This window comes from Carassius auratus, chromosome 27, assembly GCF_003368295.1.
Source record: "Carassius auratus strain Wakin chromosome 27, ASM336829v1, whole genome shotgun sequence".
Taxonomy (NCBI): Eukaryota; Metazoa; Chordata; class Actinopteri; order Cypriniformes; family Cyprinidae; genus Carassius; species Carassius auratus.
In genome coordinates, this window is record NC_039269.1 from 7,936,850 (window position 1) to 7,964,486 (window position 27,637).

The following is a 27,637-nucleotide window of genomic DNA, read 5'->3' on the forward strand; positions in this document are numbered from 1 at the left end:
GGTTTCTGATGTAAAAAGATTGTATGTTTGTTTGCTTTTTAGTCGGATGACGACTATACAATCTATTTACTCTTCTTTTTTTATTTATTATAATGCATGTAGTTTAAATCACCTCAAATTCCTTAAGAAGCTAGATGAAATATTTATACAAAAATAAGCCAATAATTGTGACCAGTATTTATAAATACACTTTAACTAAAATTCATCCCCCTTGATTTTTGGTCAAGTGTGTTCACAGAGGTTTCCATTGGCCAATGCAAATACATCTGGTTAAAAAAAAAACCTACACATTGTTGGACCTAACATTTTAATCATAACCAAAAAAAACTAGATGTGATGTGTTATACATAGACTCAAGTCAACATTTCTAAACAATAAGATTCTGCTCACAAAGCCTTCATTTATTTGAAATGATTACATTTCAGAATCATTTACCTCTAGCATAGCTGTGTAGTCAGTTTTGTGTTTCATGAATCAGTAAGTTATACAAAACTTAGACAAAAAATGATTTTTAATATGCTTTATTCACTATTTATTTCTTTTATCACAAAGAAAGTCTCTGAAATGCAGACTAGTGTGTGTTTGGTATAGAAACTGTACACAGAAGCAAGGCACTATACTGTACATTTAAATTAATATCTTTTCTTTCTCTCATCCGTTATTCCATGCTGTCCAAATACGAACCAACATGATGTCCCTCACACCTGAAGAAAAAGAGACCAGCACCATCACAACAGCCATTCACACGAGAATACCACACACAAAGAACAGGTCAACTCCTCTCGAATCATAAAGGAACATTCTAAGACACATGATAACATTTAGAGCGATCACACAGGATTTTCATCTTTTGCTACAAAGTTTATACAATTTCCAATTATTCAGCAGACTTCTCAAACATTAACACACATCACAATAAAAACCCATCGCAGATCGTACCGAATGGGAAGGTGAGTCGATTCATATCATGAACTTGTTTTAAATGTTACATGAACATACTCCCATACAGACCACAGATCGTCACACAGACATCACCTCCACAGACTTCAGAAACACATCAAAAGCAGACGCCACAGCAGGTGAATCTGTAGATCCTAAAGTGACCTTTGACCTGACCGTTTACACTGTTCTCAGTGCACAACCACTTCTCCTCACCGAGAGAGGTCTAAATGCTGAGGTGAGCGCAGAACCATTAAGGAAATGGACAGTGCTAAATCTGTCACCGTGATGACTTTAGTCAGGCATCTAAAAGAGTCCTTTGGCTTTTTTTAGGTTCACTTGCTTCCACCCAGGCAGAGTGTCAAACTCTTCTCTCTTCATGTCTAACACTCGCTGAGAACACAGAGAATATTGTAGTGAGGGAAAAGAGAGAAACACACAGGCACATAAATACACACATACATTAGGTTCAAAATGTTGGGGTTGGTAAGATTTTATGTTTTTAAAACACGTTATGCTCACCAAGGGTGTTTTTGATCAAAAACACCAAAATAAGTAATATTGTGAGACATTAAAATTGAAAATATCTGTTATAGATTTTAAAATGTAATTCATTCTTGTGATGCAAAGCTGAATTTTCAGCATCAATACTCCAGTCATCAGTGATGAATAGAAAGGTTTAAAAAAAAAAAAAATATATATATATATATATATATATATATATATATATATATATATATATATGTGGAAATATTTTTTTACTTTCTTTGCTTTTCATGTTTGGTCAATTTAATTGATCCTTGCTGAATTAAAGCATTAATTTCTTAAAAATAATAAACAAATACATAAACTAAACCTTACTGAACCCAATCTTTTGAATGGAAGTGTATATTCGCACAAACAATCTTAAATTTGCAGAAAAGTGAGGAGAGAAGGGTTACAGTAACACTGTGTCTTAGCTAGGCACACTGGGTTTAAACCTCAGTGAAATTGCAAAAGATTTACAAATACTGTACAGATAACAGGAGAGAGACTTTGGACCAATCAGAATTGACTGTGGGCGGGGCTACTCCACACAACCTCGATGCTTGTGCAGGAAACTAGATTGTAAAGGATGCACATTGTGTTAAAAATCCTATTACAATGTGCAGAGACAACTTTAAACAAGCCAATCAGGGATTGAACAATCTATTCAACCAATGGTCTGAATTTGGGACAGGACCACTGGTTTGCCAACAATTGTTGGATTTACATGCACTTTGACTGTGATCGGCTAAATTAAGACCACAAAAAGGTTTCAAGAAAACAAAGTGTGGACAAAATGCAGTCTTGTTGGACTGAAAACAAAAACAAATGAACCGACTTAAGTTGGCGGTTTAATGTGCATTGGTCTCGGTCTCTTTAAATGGCCAAATCTCAGTGAAAATGTCGCTATCTGTGTGACATTTGTGTGGAAAATATATAATTTATCACATGATTATCACCATGCCTAGTTTGGACACTGTGCTTTCAGTATACCATTCTCAGAAATTGAATTGCTGGAAAAAAATCTTGCAAATCTTGGATAAAATCTGTTCACACAGTGTGTGCTCTGTGCATGCATGGGTGCTTGTGTGATTTGTTCAAAAAGTTCTCAAAGATACAACTAGACAAGAGAAATCCAAAGGGTGCGAGAAATAGGGAGAAAAATGAAGCATCAAAGTGAGGCTGTCAGTAAACAGTGCCACAGAAACATACTGTATCTTCCCCAGTCCATATCAGAGATACTCACCCACTCAGAATTCCCTACACCCCCGCCTAAAACGGCAAAACATTTAATTTCATTTAGTATCTAGTCATGTCATACTTGAAGAAACCATTAATAGGATGAGCATCTGCTTAACCACTTGTATTTGGCAATTTAAATTTAAAAGATAAAAAAAATGGAAATGTAATAAACTGTTGTAAAAACTTGCTTAAAAGGGACAATAAGTAACTTTTTAGGTATTTTATTATCTAAAATCAATATTTTTATTCATAAATATGCCCTCAATGGTGTACAAATACCTATGCCAATGTTTAAACTAATCCTCGTAAATGAGGAATTTATTATCTTTATATACATGGGACGGGTAGGTCGACGGAGGCTTCCATGTAGTTCCGCCATCTTGCAAAACTATAATAGCAGAGAGGGACAAAAAGTACTAAGCCAACGCGTTTCCACAACGCGTTTTCGGTCAGAGCCAGAAACGCAGGTGCAGAGCAGTGAGAGGCGCTTGAAACTGCACAGGCAAGTTTAAAAGTCTGGATTGCATTCTTATTATGGACCATACATATGCCGCGCCACAGGAGAAGAAAACATCGTCGCCAAAACAGTCAAAAATAGAACGTAAAAGGAAACGTGACCGTAGATTACAGAAAACAAGAGTTAATGTCGGGGAAGCTTTTTCTAGGTGGAAAGAGCTAATGCTTGATAAAGATTTCAAAAGAGACGCTGAAGTGGCCAGTTTTCTTCTCGACAGGTAAGTCAGTGTTACAATCTATATTACAATATTTTTTTTATATCTAACAATGCACATTATTCAGAAAATATAACGAATAAAGAAGACATAACTACTAATTACAATATTTCATGTTTTCCACAGTCAGTAATTCATACTGTAACATTCGTTTGTTTATGGTCATGTTGCAGTTTGTTTGAAATAACACACCTGTTCACCTGAAGGAAAACTCGACGAAGTGCTATTAGAAGACATCCTGTCAAAGCTTTTTCGTACATATCACCTACCGTAGATGCAACGCGCATTTGAAAAAGCGAGGAGCTGGAGAGCAAAATTAGTTTGAATGCAAAATACAATTTCACCACTAGATGGGAGTAATTCCTACTTAGTGTCCCTTTAACCGAATCAAATGTATTTTTTTTGGGAGGGGTGGGGGGTGCATTATTGGTTATTTTGTTTTTCCACATAAATCTACATTTCTCATAAGATTTGAATTCTAGATTGAGTTTGTCACTTTATAACCGGTTTTAAATTAAAGATTGTTTCCCATCTTCTAAACAATAAAAAATGTGAATAGATTATTCGGGGATGTGAATACTTTTGCATCGGTTTACGATTTTTACACCGATCCCAAGATGCACAGGTGATCTCTCTCATAGAAGTGTATGGCGTTACCTCAAAGTCCTCGTCGGTCAGGTACATCTCGAGCCTCAGCGGGTCGACGCCGTGGGGAAGGGGACGGGTTTGCAGTGTTGCTAGAGGATAAGTGCTCTGACACAGTTGAGCCAGGACATCCTCCACCAGAATGATCTGGTTACACACTTCTGCCTCCTGCACACACACACACACACACACACACACACACACACACACACACACACACACACACACACACTTCATTTTAACACAGAGTAAAACCTTTGAAATTTGAAAAACTTGGCAGCCACTGACTTGCACAGTATGGAAAACAATACTATAGAAGTCAATGGTGACTGTCAACTCTTTGGTTTGGAACAACTTGAGGGTGAGTAAATGATGAAGTTTAAAGTTTTTGGGTGAACTATCCCTTTAAACACTCATTTAACATCACTGTTTCAGTCATTGATTTCTGATTTGTCTAAACCGAAAATTTGCTTTCTGATTTTCAAGTTTCGTTCACTGACAAAAATACAACACATGTTGAGCATCTCACCCTCTCTGTGATTTCAGCAATGTCCTCTCTGTGCTCCCAGCTGGGGAACATGTTTGTGAAGGTCAGAGGCTCCAATCCAGCATGGATCAAGTATGACTTCTGAGGCTTCTTCTCGTTCTTTTCTGCTAGACAAACAGAGGCATCAGTAATCTATATTCACAGCATATGTAGACATGAACTGTGTGTGAAGCAACATACAACATTACAAGCTGCTGGTTCAGATGCACATTTACAGTTAGCTGACATAACTAAATGATGATTGGCCAATAAGGCTGTCAATCACCTCTGCAGTACTGCAACACTGTTTCCATAGCGCACTTCCTGTCTGCGTCCCAGCGGATGCGGGCAGAACCGGTACACTCAGTATCCTGCGGCCACCAGCCCTGCCACAGGTAAACTTCATGAAAGTTATCCACAAGGAACAGAGCTAGAAATGGACAGACGGGGAGAAAAACATGCATCATTACTTACTCATTGTTTCCCGCCTGGGAGAAAGAGTTCATCTGTGTAATTTCCTTTTACCTGGCTGAGGGGCAGAGTACAGATCCTCCTGCAGGAACGGCAGGGAGCAAACAAGCTCTGTGGCTCTGGACGGGTTGAAGAACTCCTGCGCCACAAACTCACCCGAAGAACTACTGAGCTGGAACAGACGCGGCGTGAAGTTGAACTTGCCAGGGTCTGAAAAAAGTGAGAAATATTGAAATAAAAACAGTAAAAAAGCCAGATGAATCAGAGAAAAAAAGACCGAAAGAGTCTAACTAATAAGAGTTTATGAATTCTTGGGATCACATATGTTCTCAAGCCATAGATCCATTTCCACCACTTAAAAAAAAACATGCTTTAGTTAATCATAATTTCATAACCAGTCAGAATTGTGAGATAAATTTGAAAACATTAAAATCTGAAATTAAAAGACAAGTTAAAATTATGGAAACATTCTGAGAATAAATGGTGAAAATGATGCGTCATGTTTGTCATACTAAAACAAAAACTTACATTTTGATTGTTAATTTTAATTTTTCCCATAATTGATTTGTTAATCTCATGACTTATTATTTACAATTATTTTATTAAGTAGCAGACCCCCCCCCATGCATTGGCGTGCATTATTGTCCGTGATATCAGCAAAACTTCCAAAATCATGCAGTCCCACTCTCCTCTGGTGTGTTGTACCTTGAAGCATGCAGTCGTATGCCTTGCGGTCCTTCCTGCCTAACGCTTCCCAGAATTCCACTGGCTCGCCACCTTCCTCACATTCATGAATGGTCACATTGCAGCTGCTGTGAAGTCCCGCCTCCAGTGGCCGTCTAGGAAACACAAATACAGATTTCAATCATAACATTTTTGGGCAAAATGTTTTTTTTTTTTTTTTTTATCTTTCTGACCCCCAAGCTTTTGAATGCTAGCGTATGCTCTGAAATCAGTTTTATAGCACCAAGTATAAATAAGCAGAAGTAAATTACAAGGAAACGGAGCTATATAAAAAATAAATTAAAAAATAAATAAAATGCATAAATGACTCACTGTTCTTTGATCTTCTCTGTGGCGGTTCGAGCGACATGGCGTGTGTCTGTTTGAGTTTTGCAGCCGTGCCACAGGTAGATGAGGGCTTTGTTGATGTTCAGAAGGACCATTGATGTGCGTGATCGCAGACTGCTGCAGTGACATGCCACCTCCAGCAGATGGCCCTCTACAGGAACCTCACCACGCACACAGTACAGACGCCAGTCACCTGAAACACAGATTACAAACAGTCAAATATTAATACACTGGTATACAGCTTTGTGCACAGTACACTAATTTAATACATGTACTTAAAACTATCCGGATGACTAAATGTGTCAAACAATAATATGTTACTATACTGTTCTCACATGCGCCCATTACACATAAATTATTTATTAAAAAAGCGGTTTTGTTTTTTTAAACAATTTGTAAAACATTTTAATGAATGATAAAAGAAAAAAAAAATGCTTCTGGGTCCCAAGTGACCTAAGGCAATGAAAGTTCAAATGCATTGTGGGATACAGTGTGTAACACTATGAGCTCTTGTTAAATTAGCAAATGTTGATAATCTTATTACCAACATACTATGCACATATTATGAATAGTAGATTTAATGCATACTACGCTTGCTTTCAAATATAGTTGGCAGTAACTTAATTTAAGAAAGTCATAATCTGATAACGTGCTTAACTTTGGAATCTAATAACATAATCCAGACTGCATACATCAGTTACTACCCATCACTGCTCCTAACAAAGCCTAAATTTAGATTGAACACGAACACTAAAATGCAATCCTCTTACTCTGAATGTTCTCCTCTTCTTCTTCTCTCTTCCCAGAGTGCACAATCATCCCTCCATTAAAACACTGCAGGAAACAGGGCGGCTCCTTCCCCTGCTGGACCTGCATCTGAATATGAGTCACAGAAGCATTGAGTGAGAGAATGAGAGAAGCAGAAAGCAGTCAAGTGTGTTCAGAGCAGTATCCCATCCTACCTGTGCTCCTCTCTCTTCATCCAGTTCAACAGTCATGAGTGCAGACGTTCCTTTCTCACTGACCGTCGAGTTTCTGCCCTGCCAGAAGAAATAGCAGCACTTCTCTCTGCCGGGACCCGCACTGCGCACCTGATCCAGCTTCTGCCTGCTGCCCACTGACATGGACACACACATCCAATGACACTCTTAAAGGAGAGCACTGACAGATTTATACCAGCATATAAAGAGAGGGTGCATTCTATATTTCTGCAATAGAATTTTCCCACATACTGCATAATGTCAGTCCTAACCGTGTTCTAACTAAGTGTAAATTGTATTAACTCTCTGGTGTTTAATCATTCATTATACAATGGTACATGGACAGGCAAGTTCATTTGTCCCGGTGCCATTACTAACCTGCTGCGCTCACCATGTACTTCCATTTCACTACATAAGCGTCTCCCTCGTGAAACTGGCCGATGCTCTGCTTGGGCAGTCGGCTGTAGTCGAACTCTAGGATGTGCCAGACATCAACAGAAACCGTGCTGATCTCCAGAGAGCGCATGCAGTCATCCGAGCCCTTCTCAACCGGACCATGTCCTCGACCCACATTCTGACCGTCCAGAACTGTGCAGATGGGCGACTGCAGGACCGGCAGCATCAGAGAGGCGCTGTACGCCCGACACTCAGAACGAGAATCTGCGCCCGGAGACTCCTGAGAAGGGAAGAAGAGCGGTTTAAAAGAAGAGAATAAGAAAAGTTGCGCTTAAATAAAAAGAACACCAAAGGAATAGATGGGATTCAAAAATTTCCCTTTTCACTAAAATATGCAATATTTTGAATCTAGTTGTATATTGTGATTATATTATGGTGTTACTATGTTTTTATTTTATTTCTTAGACATATTCAAAAGATTGAAGTCAGAATAATCTTTTTGTAAAAAATTAATACTTTTAGAAATGTAATACTTAAAATAAAAAACAAAAACATTTAATCAAAAGTGAACAAAAACAGAAATGTTTTTGAAATTCCTTTAAAAGTGCTGTTCTTGTTTAATTTTCTATTCACCATAGAATCTTGAAAAAAAATGCATCACAGTTTCAAAAAAAACATTAAGCAACACAACTTTTTAACATAAGAAATATTTATTGGGAAGCTAATCAGCATATTAGAATGATTTCTGAAGGATCATGTGACATCACAGGAGCATTTTTTTATGCATTTGATTAGAAAGCGATTATTTTATACTGAAATAATATTTCACAATGACCGTTTTTATTGTATTTGTGATCAAATAAATGTAGCCCTGGTGAACAGAAATGACACTGCATTTTTAATAATGTAGGTATTCAATAACTTGCTCATAATTACAAACAATGATGAAGGGAAAACATTATCAGAACCAGTACATTGCTCCCAATTCACATCCCTAATAATAAAAAGGTGAAAGGATGTTTTTACTGATACGGTATACAGATACTGACACACACAGTGACCCACCTTCTGCTGGAAGGGGTGCTCGATGACATTTTTAGGTGACAGTCGAGAAGCATCTTTCCAGTCCAAGAACTTCTCTTTAAAAAGACATGTTTCATTGTGTTCGGTCAGTCTGCCAAATATGGCCCAGTCTGGGCGACCTTGACCTTTCCTAAAAAATAGCCACACAGACAACTTTACAATGAGGTTCTCAAAGTTAAGTGGATGATTAGAGTGTGTGAAACTTCAAATAATTTAAGTATTGTGCTCACCTCGGTATGAGCGTGTTGTGTCCTCCAGGGTCCAGAGGGTTGATGTCACAGTTGGTATAATCAAACGTCCCGTTCCAAAGGTGCTTGGCCAGCTGAAACGCCACCTTCCTCTGAGCCAGCGTGACCTCTTTACCATGCCACACGTACACTTCACTACCGAAGTCAAACACTACAACCTAATGTGGAAAAGAGAGCCAAGAAAAACACATTCACGATATGCAAAATATGCACAAATAAAAAGTATCTAAAACCTCAAAAAGTAAAAAAAATTGACCTCTTTAGAGCCCAAAAGTGTACTACGAGGCACTTTTCCCCAGAAATCATCATCAGGAAGCAGTTTATCATCCACAAGACGGAAGATACAGTTTGTCTCCACAATGGCACTTTCATACATCTCATCCTCGTCTGGAGACCCAGCCGCTGTGATCATTATACACACACACAGAGAAAAATATTATTAATTTCAAGTAAGATAATAGCACATAAACGCTATCTATTTGAAGGTACATACAGTGGTAGTTGGCTGGTCCTCCCAGAATCTTCCAGAACTCAGCAGCTGCGGGGCTTTGTGCATTTACTCCTTCTTCGATCGTCTCTACCAGTGCAGCTCGACAACCAAGATCATGGTTCAGCTGGATGAAAGTGGCCAGTTCTGATGCCTGGATGTCAAATGGAACAACATAGCAATGAGGTACAAAGCTATATGATGATATGAATACTGGCGTGCTTAAGAACTCAGATGGTACCTTGGCTCTTTCAATGACATTTGCAAACTCTCCAATCCAAACAAAACAATGCTCCGGCGTGACCAGTAGAAAACAGTCACCGCTGTTCAGAGAGGACACTCTAGGCTCCACTAGTCTGGTCTGGACATGACGTCGACCTGGTGAACATTTATATACATAGTTTAACACACTCAACCACTAAAACACATACCATACCTGCTGCAGTAAAATATCACAATTTTACTATATCATATTTTGTGCCTTCTGTATTACACTGTATGCCAGGCTTAATGCTAGTGAAGTAATTTTTCTGTTTTCATCAGAACCCATTTAATGTTTGAACTAATTAGGCTTTCCAGCTTAATGTGAAAGAAAAACTTCCACGGATCACATTATCACATCATGCCTGATTTGGAGACAGTGTTACAGTATTACAGACTGACCTTTGACCTGCATGAGCATGACTTTTTTGAAGGGAGCTGCGCTGTTATTGGTCATCTGCTCCGAGACGCTGACACTGCGCAGACTCACACTGCTGTAGCTCTCTTTACTGGCCAAACCAGCCAGAGCTGCATCCGACAAACTGGAGCTCTTGCTCACTGGAAAACATGGTAAAAACAACATGACAACAGGAAGTTAAGTATATTTTAATCTTATTTTGTAAGCATAATTTTATTCATGTAAATGCACAATTTACATGAATACAACACAAGAAACAATTTATGTCCTGCTTCCTGAACAGCAGTATTTAGAAATGATTTCCAACACACTTTTTTCCCTTTTGTTTTGTATAAAAAAAAAGTTGACATCTCTAACTTTTTCCCTTTTCTTTCCTTCATTGTTTATGTTGTTCTCAGTGAAAATATATTTATGAAGCAATGTTATTTCAGTGTTATTTATATGCTACTGCTAAATTGACATTAGTACTATTACTATTTATATTAGAATTATGTATTATGGTACTTAAAATATATAATTATTAAAAATATTATTTATAAATTTATTATTAAAATTTTAGTTTAAGCTATTAATTCTTCAACATTTGTCAGCTATCAAGGAAAAAAAATCAGACGCTTAGATGCTTTTACATCTAATATTTGTATATTATTTTTAACTATTTCAGTTGTGAGAACAGTGAACTGAAGCACGTCTACTCACTTTTCTCCTGTTTAATTCTCTTGGTTTCTAGCTGACCGACGTTCAGTCTCTCCTCGATGTACTCCTGTCGGATGTCTTCTCTGGCAGCGAGAATCTTTAAGGGGTTCCTGGAGGCCTGGACATTACGGGAGGGACGAACGGCCCGCTTGTGCTGCACCATAGCTGATGTCAAGCTAGAAGCCAAAGAGAGGCCAAAAGTCAGAGAAAGTGCAATGAGCAAGCTTTAAATTAATCTTAGAGCCAAACACTTCTTTTTGTATGATTTCTGGAAAACTACAATATGGCGTATAAAAAAAAACTGTATAAAATAAATACATAAATTATATATATATATATATATATATATATATATATATATATATATATATATATATATATATATATATATATATATATATATATATATATATATATATATATATACACACAGTAACAGAAACTTAAAATCATACGTTGGAGTTTGTTTTCCGAAGATGGCATCAAAGTCCTCATCTAGATGCATCCTGCTGCGGGGAATATCTGTGACGTGGCGGTAAAATTTTGAAAAGATCTCATCATCCAGTCGCATCACTTCCTTCACGGCTTTCTCTGTCACCGTCAAAGTCGTCTCCTGCAAACCTGATACTGAGAGGAAGGAAGGGATTGAGATGACAGCGCAATGGAGAGAGATGGCAGTGGAAATGTTTCACACCACAGAAAGTCTTGATGGTTTAAATAAAAGCTTCATTATCAGGTCACTGTGACAGCAAATGAAAACGGATTCATTTTTCAAAGATTTTGAGAATAAAAAAAATGCAATTATTATTTCTACTTTTACCTCTACAGTGGGCTCATAGCATCATAACAAAGTGAAGAGATTTTTTTGCAATCAATCAACTCACCTTTACTGTTCAAACGCCCTAAAAACGTCTCCAGCTTTTCCAGCTTCTTATCAGATTCCATCTCTGCTCTGGCCTCGATTTCTGCAGCACATCAGGGTTGTGCCCCAGTTATTATGGTGCAACAACAAACTCTCTCAAACTTTGTGCCTTCCAAAGAAGAATATCTTTCATGAAGGGTGCATTTCTTGAACGTACCTTCCTGTGGCTTCGAGATAGCAGGCACACTGCTCTTCAGTTTAGCAGAGACCGGAGACAGAATAGGGCTGATCACTGCAGAGGAAGCAGCCAGACCTGTCAGATAAGAGACACAGAAAAATAAGAATGCTACCTATGTAATGCTAAAAAAAAAACTAAATTAAATGTACATACAAATGGCATAAGTAACAAACATTTATAATTCGGTTTTATAAATTTTACATTTGTACAATGATTTACAGAATGGAACCAGTAAAATGTACTTCAGTGCAACAATAGTTTATTAACAAAGAATCTTGTCAGGCATATTTAGAACAAGAATCATCTTAGACTCTCTTTAAGGATCATGGTTCAGCACCCCAAAACTAATTAATTGTAATTTTAAGTCTTTCTCTTTGCCACTATCCTTCAAACCACTTGGTTTTATCCATTTGTCAGCAGAATGCTTTTAATCATTTAAATATAATACAATTTAATATGATGCTTTTTCTTTTCTGTTAATAAGTACAGGACAGAGTATGCATGTTGTTTCATTTTTACATTACTCTCTGCTATGCTAAATGATGATGGAACAATATTTCACCCACATCTTTACTTGCATTTAATATGCTTTCTATGTAAAAAAATCACTTTTTTAAATTTAATTTGATGCAGACTCCAAAATGGGCATCTTGTCATTTTTCATTTCAATTTAAGTTAGTTTAAATTAAATTATTACTTTTTTAATTCTTCAATATGTATTTTTTTAGTGTTACTGTTTTGAGAGCATTTTTACAGGATTTTATTTTAGATTTGAAGCCAAAAAAGTATTTTAATCTCTGATTTGTCCAACTATTTTTTCTTAAACTAATAAAAATGTAACAAAAAGCTTTTACGCATTTAAGGATAATAACTCAGGATAATAATTAAGGATATGTAAGCATGCACATCCTAACCTTTTTTCACCATCCTGGCAGCCACAGTGTATTGGCTGGAGTCATTGGCCACGCCCCTCCCTGTACTCTGCCACGCCTCCTCTCTCGTAGAGATCATCTGCTTCCTTTCTTCAATTGACATCTGTCCCTCCCCCTCTTCAAGCTTCTGATCATGAGACAAAACAGACAAGATGGTTATAGATCATTCCAACATGTTTATAGGAAGGAAAGACCAACGACTTGGACGTAATGGACAGATAATTCAAACGAGAAGGTCATCAGCAAACTCAAATTGTACAGCCCATGTCAAAAATGCTTTTAAAACATTAGAACAAGCATTCTCTTTGCTGTTCATAGAGTACTGAAATCTGACAGTTAATAGCAAGCGTAAAAAATGCAGTCATCCTTACTCAAAGTTCTCTGCATTTCCATCTAAATTAGATTTACGCATTTATGCCACCAACGCTCGTTTAATAAATGCAATTGCCCAAAGTAAATCTACAGAAATTTGGCTGTGCTGCCTGGTTTTGTCAGAGAAATGTGTTTTCTACAATCATCCACAGTGAACTAAAGCATATATTATGCACACCGATAATAAAAGTCTATTATAAACTAAATCAAACCAGACAATTTTAACTTGGTGCATTAAAGCACAGATATTATTTATGTAGTTTAGACTCTCTTAAAGATTATATAACAAGGCATTTACTGTATATACTATAGTCCGAGTAGTTATCATATATACTTAAATACATGCACACATAAATATTCATGAAATAGATTTAAGCAACTCCTATCTCATCGGACAAAACCTAATGTTCAAAACATTCTAGACTGATACAGATTATCTGTTGACTGAACGATGGAACAAACATATGAGTAAATTAAGACCTTTCGTAGAGTTCTGTTAATAATGAAATGGTTCCAAAATGCACACGCTCCCTCTTACCTGGCCTTGTTGTTCTACATATTGGCATTTTGGGGTAGATGGGAGAGGAGGAGGAGAGTAGGTGGAAGAAAAGACAGGTTCCTACAAACAGGAGAAGCGGGAAACAGGAAGTAGATAGAAGAAAGCAGTGAATGAAAAAATGTGTGTAGATATGAATGGAAGAAGAGGAACAGAGGTCAGAGAATGAATGAGGGGAAAAGGCAAAAGAAAAATCTGGACCAGTGGTTCTCAACTGGTTTTACGTCAGGCAAGATTTTTTATATTCTGCATTGGATAACAAGTGACAACTAACACAGCACCAAACCTGGTTATTGTTCAAAAATGTAAGTTTAACAATATTATTATGAACTGCCAAAACTTAAATATATTAACATGATTTAAGCTGACAGCATACTGTAAACTGACCTTTATGATTTCTATACATAAAGGGTTAATGTTCTTTGTTTCCGCAAACCATAATGATATCAGAAATAAACAGTCACCTATTTTTGAGATCTGACCCATCAGTTGAGAAGCACAGATCTGGTCCATCTAGAAAAGCAAGGTGCTTGCTCGAAAATGTTAAGTGAACTTATTACAGCATGTTCTGAACATTCAACAACAGCACAGTTTTAGAGAAATGCAAATATTAACTTGCTATACCCGCCTGTCTTGTGTGTTAACATTAATGCATTAGCTAACAAACTAATAATAAGCTAAGTATTTTTTAACAACACTTATTCTTTGTTAATGCTAGCTAATAAAAATACAATTATTAATGTTAGTTCACGTTAGTTTTAATAATGTATGAAAATGTCAAAATTAACAAAAATGCTGAAGAAATGTTATGCTAAATGAAGCCTTATTGTAAAGTGTTACCAACAGAAACATGTAAAATTTTTCATGAGCTATAAAATGAGGTTAATTTAGAAGATAAGTCAAGCAGCTTTTTGCAAGTTGCAGGCCGGCCAGTCATCTTGCAGCTAAAGCCAAACTCGTCTGAGACAGACACCGATGCAGACGCTTACCCAGAGCTGCTCAGAGGATGCAAACTCTCTGATAACGGTCTCGTTCTAAACACACAGGAAATTCATGTGTGCGCGCGTGTGTGAGAGGTACAAAGAGTTACAACTGGAAAAATGCTACATGATATCCATTTGGTACGAAAGACCTGGTCTTCCAGTTTAAGATAAACTGAAAACCCTTCATTCCTTTAACCTTTGCACTTGCTGAATTGAGAGTAACAATAACTCTGGAAAGCACAGGGTTTCTATATAAAACTCAGTGAACACTGAAAATTACACAGCATCTGAAAAGATGAATAGCACGCTGTGAAATGACTTAGACTGTGTAAAGTATGCGTTTCAGTTCTAGGCAGTCAATTCACAGCTTTGCCTACAGGAGTAAATGAAGGTGTTACTATTCACAAATTAGTATAACACATCTGATTCAAGCTTTTGATTGGGTATACTTTAACAAAAATGAAAATTCCCATCATTTACTCACCTTAAGCATTGTATTTTCTTCCAAGGAACAAAAAAAAATGACTTTTAAAAGAATATCTAAGAATATACATTTCAAGTCCTAATGGCACCATTAGAGATGTTGTATTCACATGTCATTCTTACATTAACGTCTATACAGTGTAAGGAATTGAATGAAACATTTATGGGCTTTTTTTTATTTCACAGCTTTATAGCACCAGTCATAATGCAAATGTCATCAGAGACTTAAAGTATTTGAGTAATAGTTCACTACTATTTATTAGTATTTATTAGTTACTATTTACTATGTATTATTTTGGAGAATTTGTCCTTTACAACAGTACTGTTAAAACTGAATATTTTTACTCTTATACAGTTTCATGCAGACTTAAAATTACAAAATACATTTCTTGTCACAAGCCTTCATTCATGCTTACATAACTTTACATTTACTTGTATATATCCTTTTATATTTTCTTTTATTAAAATAAATATATTTTTCCCCACTGTCAAAGAGAAACCAAACAAGAAAACAAACAGTGATTTCTGACAGGTTTCTTTAAATAAAAACTGCATTAAAAAAATACTAAAAGGGAAAATCCACATAGTTCTTAGCTTTTCTAAAAATAAAAAATAAAAATTTTTAAACTATGACTACAGTATGTACATTTTTATTGTGTAACATTTTTGACAGTATTTGTACTTGAACCTAGGTACATTACTTTGTACACCCTTGAATATAAATATATGAAATACAATGACAATGTGAAAACTGCAGTTACAGTATTTCATATGAATGTAAAAAGTGAATTTATGGTAAGAGCATTACAACTCTATATTAGTGACTATTTATAGACATCCCACTGGTTATTACTTGCACCCAGACATGTAAAAACTTGTATAATATTGTGTAGCTGGTGGTGACACATTAGACACGACTTCTGGGGAATTCATGGCCTAGTGGTTAGACAGTTTGACTCCTTAGCCTAGGGTTGTGGATTCGAGTCTCGGGCCAGCAATATCACGACTTAAGTGACCTTGAGCAAGACATTGAACCCCCAACTGCTCCCCGGGCACCGCAGCAAAAATGGCTGCCCACTACTCCGGGTGTGTGTTCACAGTGTGTGTACGTCACTTCACTTTAAGCCTTTGTATATAATGCATTATAAAAGAAATGCATTAATTTTGTGTTGTATCCCCTGTGATGCATTTCCAGATTTAGTTTTGCGAGGCTACAGATACTTACCTTTTTCTTAAAGCCTTGCTCCTCCATTATTTGACTACTCTTCTCGCTTACGGACACCACTTCCTGTTTAACTTCTTGTTTCTTGTTGATCCTGTTTTTCCAATCTTCCTCTCCACTCTTCTTCAACATGGCTAATCTGAGAAATGGAATAATCAAACGCTTCACTCCATTTTGAACAGACTTTTACACTGTAGATGTGAAACTCATGCAGATAACGGAGTAATATTATATAAAATGAAAAATGACAACAGTAAAGTGTTTGTTGTACAAGACCCTTTCAGAAATCCCACCAAATACTACAGCATACAAATCTCACCACAATTCAGCTTTCTCATGTGACTTTGTCATGGTTTGTTGTCTCTATCTCTCTGTCTGCACTCATTTTATCCTGCCCTGCGGGAAAGACTGGGAGATCTAAAATAGTGCTGTCCGCATTATCAGCGCTCACCGAGAGCAGATATGACCCAATTTCATTTATTAGACAAGACAGAAGGAGAACAGCTCCAGTCAACCTGCAACATCTTAAGCCATCAGCAATAGACTGCAATATGACACTGCAGTGTTTTTAACATGCTGTTTAGCTGTAATACTTTCCAAATACACATACACATCTAGATTTCTAGCTTAAAAAAAAATTATTTTGAACTTTCGATTCAAAGTGTCACACAAAATGTATCCAACATTTTGTTCTCACAAAAATATTAAGCAGCAGAACTGTTTTCAACATTGATAGTAATGGGAAATTGTTCTTGAGAAGCAAATCAGCATATTAAAATGATTTCTGAAGGATAATGTGACACTGAAGACTGGAGTAAAATTCAGCTTTGCATCTCAGGAATAAATTGTATTTTAAAATATATTTACATCGAAAACAGACAATTTAAATTGTAACAATATTTCACAATATTACTGTTTGTTTTTACAGTGTTTTGATCAAACAAATGCAGCCTTGAAACAGCTTTCAAAACATTTAGAAATCATATTGACCCCAAATGTGTGGATGATTGTGTATTTATTTATATTTTTTCATTTCATTTCTTAAAATGAAATGTTAGTAACAAAATAGTATGTTACTTTGTAGCCAGAGACAAGCTTGTTAGAGCAAATAAAAATGCATAGACTATTGTTGAGCCCTGGACAATCATTTTGAAAGGTTTACTGCTTAATTAAAAAAAAAATTATATAGAGAAAAATATGATTTTTACTTCCAAAATTTGACTCCTAAGCTAATATGCCATATTTTGTGTGAATTACTATAAATGGGATACTATGGATACTGTATGTAATGTATGCTGACTTACAACGTGAAGTTACCAGCACACACCTCTCTTTGATTGACATAGATGTCATGGCCTCTGGATCTTCGTGGATCTCTGGCTTTTGGTCTTTGGAGACGACGAGGCCAGACAGGCCGTATTTTCCCAGGGTCTCTTCTTGGAGCTGTGTTGGAGGGGGTATGAAGCACTGGGGTTTTGGTTGGGTTTTAGGGGGTATCTTGGGTTGAGGGGGTATGTAGGCATGTGACTGAGGTAGAAGGAAAGATTGCGGTTTGGGCTGCGTCTGCGGCGGGACTCTGGGTTGCACCTGCCGCTGGGGTTCAGGGAACAGCTGGGTTTGCCATGGAGGGCCCTGAGAGTCAATGTGGATGTGAACCTGAGAGTCAGAAGTAGGGTGTGTTTGTGGTTTGGCCGGTGTCTGTGGTGGTGTCAGCGGGCTGTAGGGTTGTGTTTGAGGTCTAGAGTGGGGTGGGGTGTAGATTTGAGGGTGCGGAGGCGTGTAAGACTGGGTTTGCTGGAGGTAAGTGAGAGCATTTGAGGTGTGTGAAGAACTTCTGGAGATGACTGCAGATGTGCTCACTGTCTTCAGGGGATTTCTGGGATCAGAGACATCTGGAGAAACACATTGAGATCCAGCATGAGAGCAAGTTCATATACAAAGAGACTTACAGGGTAAATTGCTCAAAAGCTGTCAGAAACATGTCAATTTCTGAAAAAAATATGTGCTTGTATTGTGACATTAATCATTTTATAAATTTCAACTGAACACCCACTAAACCTCCATTAATGGAATGCAAAAATGTAGAGTTATGGAATTATGAGCTGGACTTAAAACAGACAAGATTCATGAGACCCTATAACCAGAGGCATTACATCAGTACTTATTAAATCAGATTCAATCAAAAACAGCTCAACGCTAATATACCATTCAAATCTTTACGTCAATCCCTCCAGTTAATAAGACAAATACTGTGTAGCCACAGCTATTCAATGCAACGGATAAAGGGAAAAAATCATTACACATCTGCTTACACACACATCGTGTTCATCACAGAGCACAATCAATATCTGACACACAACAGACAGCTGCCTAAAGCACCAATGCCGCACAAAACACACACATGCTCACTGTTAAAAACACCCTTTATCCTGCGAAAGCCAATGTCGCATTCTGCTATCATGACTGTCCTTTAACATGTACCTTATAACCCGCTGTGTTTTTTTCCTGTAGGCTGACAGCATGTCTATCAGTTTGCACTGAGACACTCTTACCATCTTACCGCTCCAGCCTTTCATTCATTTCCCTCTTTACTACAAAACAATTCACACACACACGCCTATTTCTTCCAGGCAAATGGATAGTAACAGCTTTGGCGGGGAGCGCAAACAAAAGCCACGGAGCCACTTCTGCCCGATTCATTTCAGCATCATTAGTTTAGCGTGACAGACAAAGAGAGCCGCATGCTTGATGTATGATAAATTATGCTAATCACATTCGACTCGAGCAGCATGTAGGCTGGAGGCCGGTTAACCCAGTTAGCCCAATCAGTGCAGCATGTGTGTGACCGTGTGCACACAGACAATAGACAGCTGGTTTGCAAATCTTTTAAACCTCTTGTCTTTTTATTTCTATCCTTACCTGAGACGATGGCTCTGGTACCACTTCCATTTGCTGTCTGATGGGCGTCTGGCGAGAGGTAGCCTCCCTGCGAGACGGGTGTACCCTCTTTCTCCCTCTCCCGTGGGCCACTCAGTTCTGCATCTCCCCTGCCATGCGGGGGAGTGTGTCTGAGCGCATGTGTGTGCGGAGGAGAAGTCACACTGGGGGGCACTATGTCTCTCTCCTCTCTGCTTAAATACCCTAGTCTTCCCCTCTGCCCATTCTCGTCAGCCACACCCTTGCTGTATGCCGATTGGCCGGGCAGCTCTGTGGGGGGCGGGGACTGAACATCAGGTGTGGGTCTTTCCCCACTCTCTGTAAGACTGAAGTATCGAACTCCTCTTTCATAGGGAGGAAGCTGAGCGGAGACCGCCTGATTGGGTGAGGCCTGAGAGGTGGGTGGAGCTGCAGAGATCCCCATGCGAACATCTGCGGTCATTGATGGGGAAGCACTTATCACCGTGGCAACAGAGGCCTGGGTGGTGACCGCGGTAACAGAGCGGACAAGTGATGCAGAGAGAGGCTCCAACTTCACGTTCCCATTTTGCAGCTGGAGACAGAAAGAAAAATTATATTTTCAGACAGTGTTCACATTTACAGAGCCCAGATAGGTCAGAGGTCATATGCAGGATGCATGATTCAGAGGAAGCTTACAGAGTTTGGATGTGCTCTGCATACCAATAACCTCATTGGTAAACTTCTCAGACATGCAACAAACCTGATTTTTTTACACCACTAATCATCATCATAAAGGTCCATTTAAAACAATTCTTATCCCACATTATTGAGAAAAACTGTCTCAAAGCAAGCACAGAATAGCCTATTTAAAGGAATAGTTCATGAAGAAAATTATGTTTGGTCATCATTTCTTTCCAAAACTCTAAAAAAAAAAAAAAAAAATCATCATTTTTTTTTCTTCTGTAGATTATAAAAGGAGTTATTGTGCAAAATGTCCTGGCTGCTTTTTCACCCCCATGAATATAAGTGAATGGGACTTTTGAGAGTCAGAAAACCCCCATAAAAGTTGTGAAAATATACTTTAATAACTGCATTTCTATTGAAACTTTTAAGTTGTATATTTAAATTGATCTATAATTACACACATTTGTAATGAAGTTGCAATTTAGAACATTTAATGAACAAATTTGAACTTAAATTTAACATCAAATAACATTACAGGTCAAATTATAGTCAAGTTATAGTTTTTTTTTTTTCAATAATATTATCTACAAGTAGTTTTCAAAAATATATTTTAAATATTTTAAGTACAATACAGTTAATTGTTCTCTTTTTGCTATATTCCATATCATCTGAAGCCATAAGGTCTTGTGTGAGGTAAAGACTACATTTTGGAGCCTTACAGCCCTTGTTTTCCATATGCTTTTGAAAAATCAGCGTAAATCATCTCATTCATTAAAAAAATCAGCGTAAATCATCTCATTCATTAAAAAAAAGTTTGAAAAAATAAATGGCAATTTTTATTTTTAGGGTAAACCTTTAATAATTTAAAACCGGCACAGTAAAATGCAGTAACCCAGATAAGAAATAAAACAGGTCAGTCTCTTAAAACACAGTAATGAATCCATTATAATACAACTCAGCAGTAGCAAATATCCAGTTGGAAATGCAACATTGTTGGGGCCTCAGCAATCAACCAATCAGCAGCTGTTGCCAAGGCAAAGCTCTCACGGACCAGCCAATCAAAAGCCTCAGTCCAGAGTGTCTTACTTGCTCGCTCTGACGGGGACCAGCAGAATCATTAGTCACAGCGGGTTGATCTGTGAGACCAGACGGGTCTACACCTTTTGCATGTTCCTGTGAATAGCATAATGTCTCTGGAATCAACTACAACTTCTAAATGACCTCTCTTTAATAAAGTCTACCTAACGTAAAGAGCACATTTTCTAGACTGCTAGTGACAGCAAACTTAAACGTAAAGATTATAATAGTCTCTAAATACAATGAACTAGCACACAGGTAAAAAGAGGGAGGCCTCACCTGATCAACCTCATCCTGGGTGATAGGTTGAGTCTGAAAGCGGGTGTTGGCTCTCCGCTGGCGTGTGTCAGGACGGGTTCCGTTTGCTGATTGGCCAGAGGGTTGTGACAAGCGACTGAATAATGCCATCTTCTCAGTAAGGCTTAGTGTTGATAAGTCTGGCTCCTCGGGACCCAAATCCTCTTCTCCCGGAACGGACTCCTTCGAAACCTCTTCTTTCTCCTGAGTCGATCCATGTGCTGATGATGCCTGCAGACTGACAGGAGAATTACAGGTTGTTATACTATAATAAAGTATTCCAGTGAGTAGGTAATCCAGTTTATTCATTTGTTTATATAAGTCTGTCTCTTTGAGATCTCATATTATGGTCAAATTGAGCACTTAGAGGAGATGACATCAACAGACTTTTCAGTCTGCAGCTTCAATCAGATAATTTCACCCTAATAAACACACAAACAGAGTTCACCTCACTGCCTGGTCAATATTCCAGTCCACATTCTCAGTTAAAACTCAAATACATTGGTGTTGTGTTTTTATCTTGTAATTTAATTTCATTGATTTTCTTTCTCTTTGCCTCTCGAATTTAAGTAAATCTCTCACCATCTGTCAATCTCATAAAACTGTTGACAGACGGGTGACACCTTTGACATTTCAAAGCACATCGAGAACGCCAAATGTGTTTTGCTACTTACCATGTGACTCTTTACAGCTAATCTGAGTGACCATGCGCTAATGTAGACACCCAAAACATCTGCACATGCTAACACACCTTAAAATACTCTTACTTTTTCATACACAGACACTTGCTCACATTACAAAATCAAGGAACTGCATAACCCCATGCCAGACATTGAGTTTTCAAACTCCCAACAACAATTTACAACAGAACGTACAATCCAGCAGCAGATGGCGCACTGGCACAAACATTCCCACAGAGACTTGCAACATTTAGAGAACGGATTCATCTAATGCACCAGTCAGTGATTGGATTTGTCTCCTAACTCTATTCTGAATTCTCTATTAATATGCAGTCATGCTGTCAAAGAACACACTATCCTGTTTCCATAAAAAGTCCAAGTCAAGCAAAGAACAAATTAAGAAACAGCATGCAGACCCAGACGACAAGGCCTATATTCTCATATATACACAAAATAAAATAAAGCATTCAAATGATACCTGAAACTAGTCATGGACGTGCTGACTACAGCAGGACTGGGGATTCTGGGAGCAGTGGTTTGAATAGTGATGACTTGGGATGAGGGAGCGGGGGAACTTATAGGAGGACAAAAACGAAAAGTAATGTAGAGTGGAGTAAACAAGATTCAGTGCAAAAGTAGGGGCGTATAAGCAATCATAAAATCATCATGGTCAATGTAAAACAATTCAGCATCAAACAAGTGATTATGGGAATGTGAGTAGACAATGATGGGTTTATCCCTTAAGGAATAATTCTGTCAATTCTGCTGCATTTTTTTTTTTTTTTACAAACATCCAAAGTTCCTGAGGACCACAAGGACTAAAAACAAAAATTCTGCCAAAGTAGACCATCTGAGCTCTGTGAATACATACAAAATAGAATAAAAACTTCAAGTCATTATTTGTTAATAATTCTTGTTTCATCAGAATTATCTTTGTGTTCCAGAGAAAATACAAAAACATGAAGGTATGTCCACAGAATTTTTAATTTCTTTAATGATATGAGAGCTAGGTCCTTTACATAACCAAAAGCAGAAAAGGCTTACGTAGCGGCAATGACAACTTCCTCTGTCGTGACCGGCTGTGTCCGTGAACGATCCTGCACTCGTCTGAGTCTCCGCTCAACCGCAGCATTGCGTGATCGAGGTTTGGGGACACCTCCATCTGAAGTCTTCTCCAGCTCCTGCAAGACCAGAGGTAAAAAAAAAAAAAGCTTGGTTATTATCCAAATGTATTGACACCTTTGTGCTATACATATTCTGTATATATGTTTTAGTAATCATTAGTTTTACATGATTTCATATAACAAGTTCTGTATACTACAGAGATTTGATACCCTGAAAAGAGACCTCTTGGCTGCCACACTCATTTTTGCTCGTTCATCCATTTTTTCTTCATCCACTAGACAAAAAATAGATTTAAACTTAGGTTACTGAATATACACTGTTTATAGAAGGGTTTTTTTTTTTTTTAATGACTATGGCCAAATCACAGCTGCTGATATTTGGTTTGTTTGATATTGCTCAAATTTAGACTTACATTCTGCATGCTGAAGCTCTGGACTAAGACGGGACCTGAAGATAAAAGTAAAAAAAAAAGAAAATTATTGACCCTGAAGATTCAAGTGTTATAGTATGATGACTAAAGAAAAGAAAAAATAACTACATAGCTAGAACAAATGCACATTTCAGATAACAATTTAACCTTTCTAAAAATGCATTCATATCTAAATTCAGATATGAAGCATATTTATTAAAAGACTGCGGGATACTTAAATATAAAACAATGACATTTTACCACTACTGATAATAAATTAGTGATTTCAGTACAACACCTGACTTCATGTTTCACTGTACCTATCAGACTCCAGTCTTTCGGCTGATGTGATTGGTTGGGTTCTAAACCTCTCAGATGACTTCCTGTCATCTCCAGGGGAAATGTAACGTCTGGGCCGACGTGCTTCTTTCTCCCGGTCACTGTTGACAACTGGATCAATCTCCATGAGAACCTGATCTCCTTTAGACTCCCTTTGTTAGACAGGAAAGATTTTTTTAAATTTGTTTGTTTAGTACCGAGCTTCTAACATTCACACCAACATTCACAGAATAGAAACATCTGTAGAAAAAAAAAAAAAAAAAAATTGTGCACACAAAAAAGCTCTCAGGGCATTTTAGGGGACCCACAGTTGAGACTGAATTTTATATTTAAAAATACATAATGCTGCAACACAGCTAGTTTAGATAAGTTGGTCTGGGTTATCCCAATTCCCCCAAATTTTGGAGCAATACATCATAAAAATCAATAAATCAACAAATCACACAACACATTTATCAATGATAATCACGCATTTAAAGAAGATAAAATCTAATTTCTTCACGCAATGTCAAGGCAAGGTTAAGATCAAGCAGTTTGTACCATGGCATCCAATCTACAAAATCTCATCCTGATGCTCATGTACTGTAGATAGAGGAGATTAAATTAAGCCAACACTCCTTCAGATTTAGCTGCTTGGATGATAAGTGGCAAAGTTTCAGCAATAACAGATTAAACCTTTAAATGATGAGCAGCACACAAGTGATTGCATATGATTAAAATAGGCAGAACTTGCATGCAATTGTTGGGATAATTACTTAGGTTAGTGGGTTTAATCATTATCTTTGATAAAAAATTGATTTAGCATGCTGACATGCCAGTTCACATACAGCTCAGGTCTGCGTCCAGAAGCATTCTCCAGGTAGGAATGTCTCAGCTTAGCAACAGAAACTCTTGTGTCCAAGGTGCCCATTTCACCATTGGCCGCACCACTTGGTTCTCTAGTGTGAAGCCCTGTATCTATCACCAATGCAGACTCTCGACTGACAGCACACTCTACACTTCTCAGTGCAGCAGAACGTTGAGTTACTCCAATATCTGACATGGAGCGGATTCGCACCTTAGGCCTCAGGTCTCCTGCATCCTGGCTCACTCGATGTTGAGCTTGTGGGAGGGAGGAACCTTTCTGTAAGTAGCCTCCAACGTCTCCCACCCTATGGTGTGGAAAATGCTGTTCATTGGTAGCTGTGTCCATTTCCTCAGGTAGATGTGTGTTGGTCTGCTTTCCTTTCTCAGGTCTTTCAGAATTATCATCTGGCTGGCACATTCGATGCACTCCTTGCACTTCCCATGCATCCAACTGTCCAATTTTACGTACCCTACGTTCCTCCAAATCATCTTCTGGTTGGCTTATCCTTCTCCGTCTGATATGCCCTTCTTCATTCTCTGACAAATTAATCCGTCGTCTTCTACCATGTCCTTCTGCCACTTCTTTTTGGAGGAACCCTTGGTCTTTCTGCTCTTTATCACCATGCACCACTGGTTCAACAGACTGTAGAGTGTGGCCTAGTCTTTGATCAACTTCCCATTCTCTTTCTTTTAATTCATCAACTTTCCTGTCACCTCCTTGTTCCATCCCCTCGAAGCGGTGAGTGCTCCAATTATCTTGACTCAGATCCTTTTTAATACCAGCCACTTGCTTGTTTTCTTCTCTTTGACCAATCTTCCTTACACCACGTCCCACATCTTCACATTTCCAACTAGTCTTTTTGCCACCATCTACATCTCTTTCTTCAGAATGACTGCTCCTTCGGTCATCATGCTGTTCTCTCTCTTTTAGTAGACCAATTACCTTTTCACTTGCTATTGTTTCCTTGTCCATCTGAGCGATTCCTCTTCCATTAGGCCCCTCCCTTTCTTCAAACTGGTGCAACTTTCTTCCAACTCTCTCCTCTATCTCCTCTGACTGGCTGATCCTTCGGATTCTCTGACTTTCCAAACCTTCATCAGTTTGTCCACGCATGGGATCATCCACACTCTTTTGCCTGCGGCGGATCTCTGAGGGGTAGCACAGCTTTTCTGCTCTTAAGTAATCCTTCTGAAGCTGGATCCACTCTGGATGCCAAACGACCTTCTCTTTGAATGGGCTGAATGTGATCAACACTGGCCCTTTGTCTAGTTTCTTCACCCTCTTTTTCAGCAGGTGCCAAACTTTGTTTGGGCAATCGTCCTTTGGGATCCAGTGTCCCAGACTTACTAAGTGAAGGTCCAGGCACAGGGTGAGCTGTATGAGCATATGAAGATGAAGATATATGGCTAGATGTATGGGAAGGAGCTGAGTGAACAATTTGTCCATATGCTGGAGGCAGTGCCTGGACTGAACCATACTGCAGAGGGGTGTGACCATAATGCCCATGTGACAGACGTGAATGCAAGGTGTGTTCATGTTCACGCAGAGGCTTCTGAGTAGGTGCATGTGCTTGAGCTGGTTGGCGTGTGTTCTGATCCACAGGCACTGGTTGAAGGATAGCTCGATACTTTTGTACAGGTGGTGGGGCATCTCTAGTACCAGGTAATGGCTGCTGGAGATCTTTGTATGCTAGATGTGGTTGTTGTGAAGGTCTGTGCATTTGTGATGGTTCTTGAGCATCTTGATTATTTCGCTTTGGTAGGGATTGCTTGGTTTGCCCAAATCCAGATTGATGACCCATGGTGCTAGGGTGTATACCAGGACTCTGTTCATATTTTGGGGGCTCGGCACTTTGGGCACGCTGATGATTTCCAGTTTCACTTGAAACTATTTGTTGAAAGGCAGGCGAGTCCATACTGTGAGTGCGGTGGAATCGCGGCCGTTCTGCACTATGTGCCCTTTGTTGACGGGTCACCTGATTAGGTGGTTGGATTGGGGGTTCAGAGCTCCGTGTTTGTGGTTGGTTTGCAGATTGAGGTCGTGGAGCTAAATATGGAGGAGCTACTGTTGGATGACGTCGTACAGAAGATGCATCTTGCCCTGAATCAGAACCCCTTACCGAGATGTCCTCCCTTGTCTGTCTCTCTCTTACTCGTATTCTTCATTTAGGGAGGAAAGAGAGGAATTAACAATCATCCAGATAAAGTTTTTGTACCTACTATCATCCTGAGAGAGAGTGTCATCAAATTTATTAGAGATGATGACTGATTAAAAAAATGTTGTCCCACATATCAAGAATAAGAACCAGATCCTCATCTTAGAATAGCATAGGGGCTTTCGCACCACGTAGTTCTAGGACCTCAGTTCTAGGAACTAACTAGCATGTTGATTCCTAGAAAACCTATTTCCCCATTGGGCAGTTTTCCTGGGTGCATTCGTACCAGCAGCAGGAACTCTGAAATGGCCAAAAGCGACATCCTTATTCGCAGCCATATTTACAAACATCAACCACCAGTGAATGGAGGAGGCCATGATTGTAGCTGTTGTTATTGTGTGTTGTGGCTTTCACAATGAGGAAAAAGGAATGTAAACAAACTTATGTGACTGAAAGGGCATGAAAATTTGACTGAATCTCCCATGACAACTTGCAGTGTTACATAGCGTACCTTCAAGTATGAGGAAAAGAACACAGCGCTGCAGACAACAGGTAGCTAAATGCCATTAACACTGTTTTCCATGTTCATGAAGTAAACATTTTTACTTGGCTTTTTAAAAATGCTGGTGAGCCGATGTTTAGGAGCTAATTCAGTTTCCCCCAAACTGAGTTCCTAGAACTAAAACTTACTAATTCCTGTGGTACAACGTGCCAAAAAGTGGGTACTTCCAGCCAGGGGCCTACGCGATGCTTCTAGGA

The 27,637-nt window shown here is 38.3% G+C and overlaps 1 pseudogene; it reads right to left on the reverse strand.

The window, feature by feature from the left end:
• Positions 1-505: 505 nt before the first annotated feature.
• On the reverse strand, positions 506-27,429 carry LOC113045307 (supervillin-like; annotated as a pseudogene).
• Between the last annotated feature and the right edge of the window lie 208 nt (positions 27,430-27,637).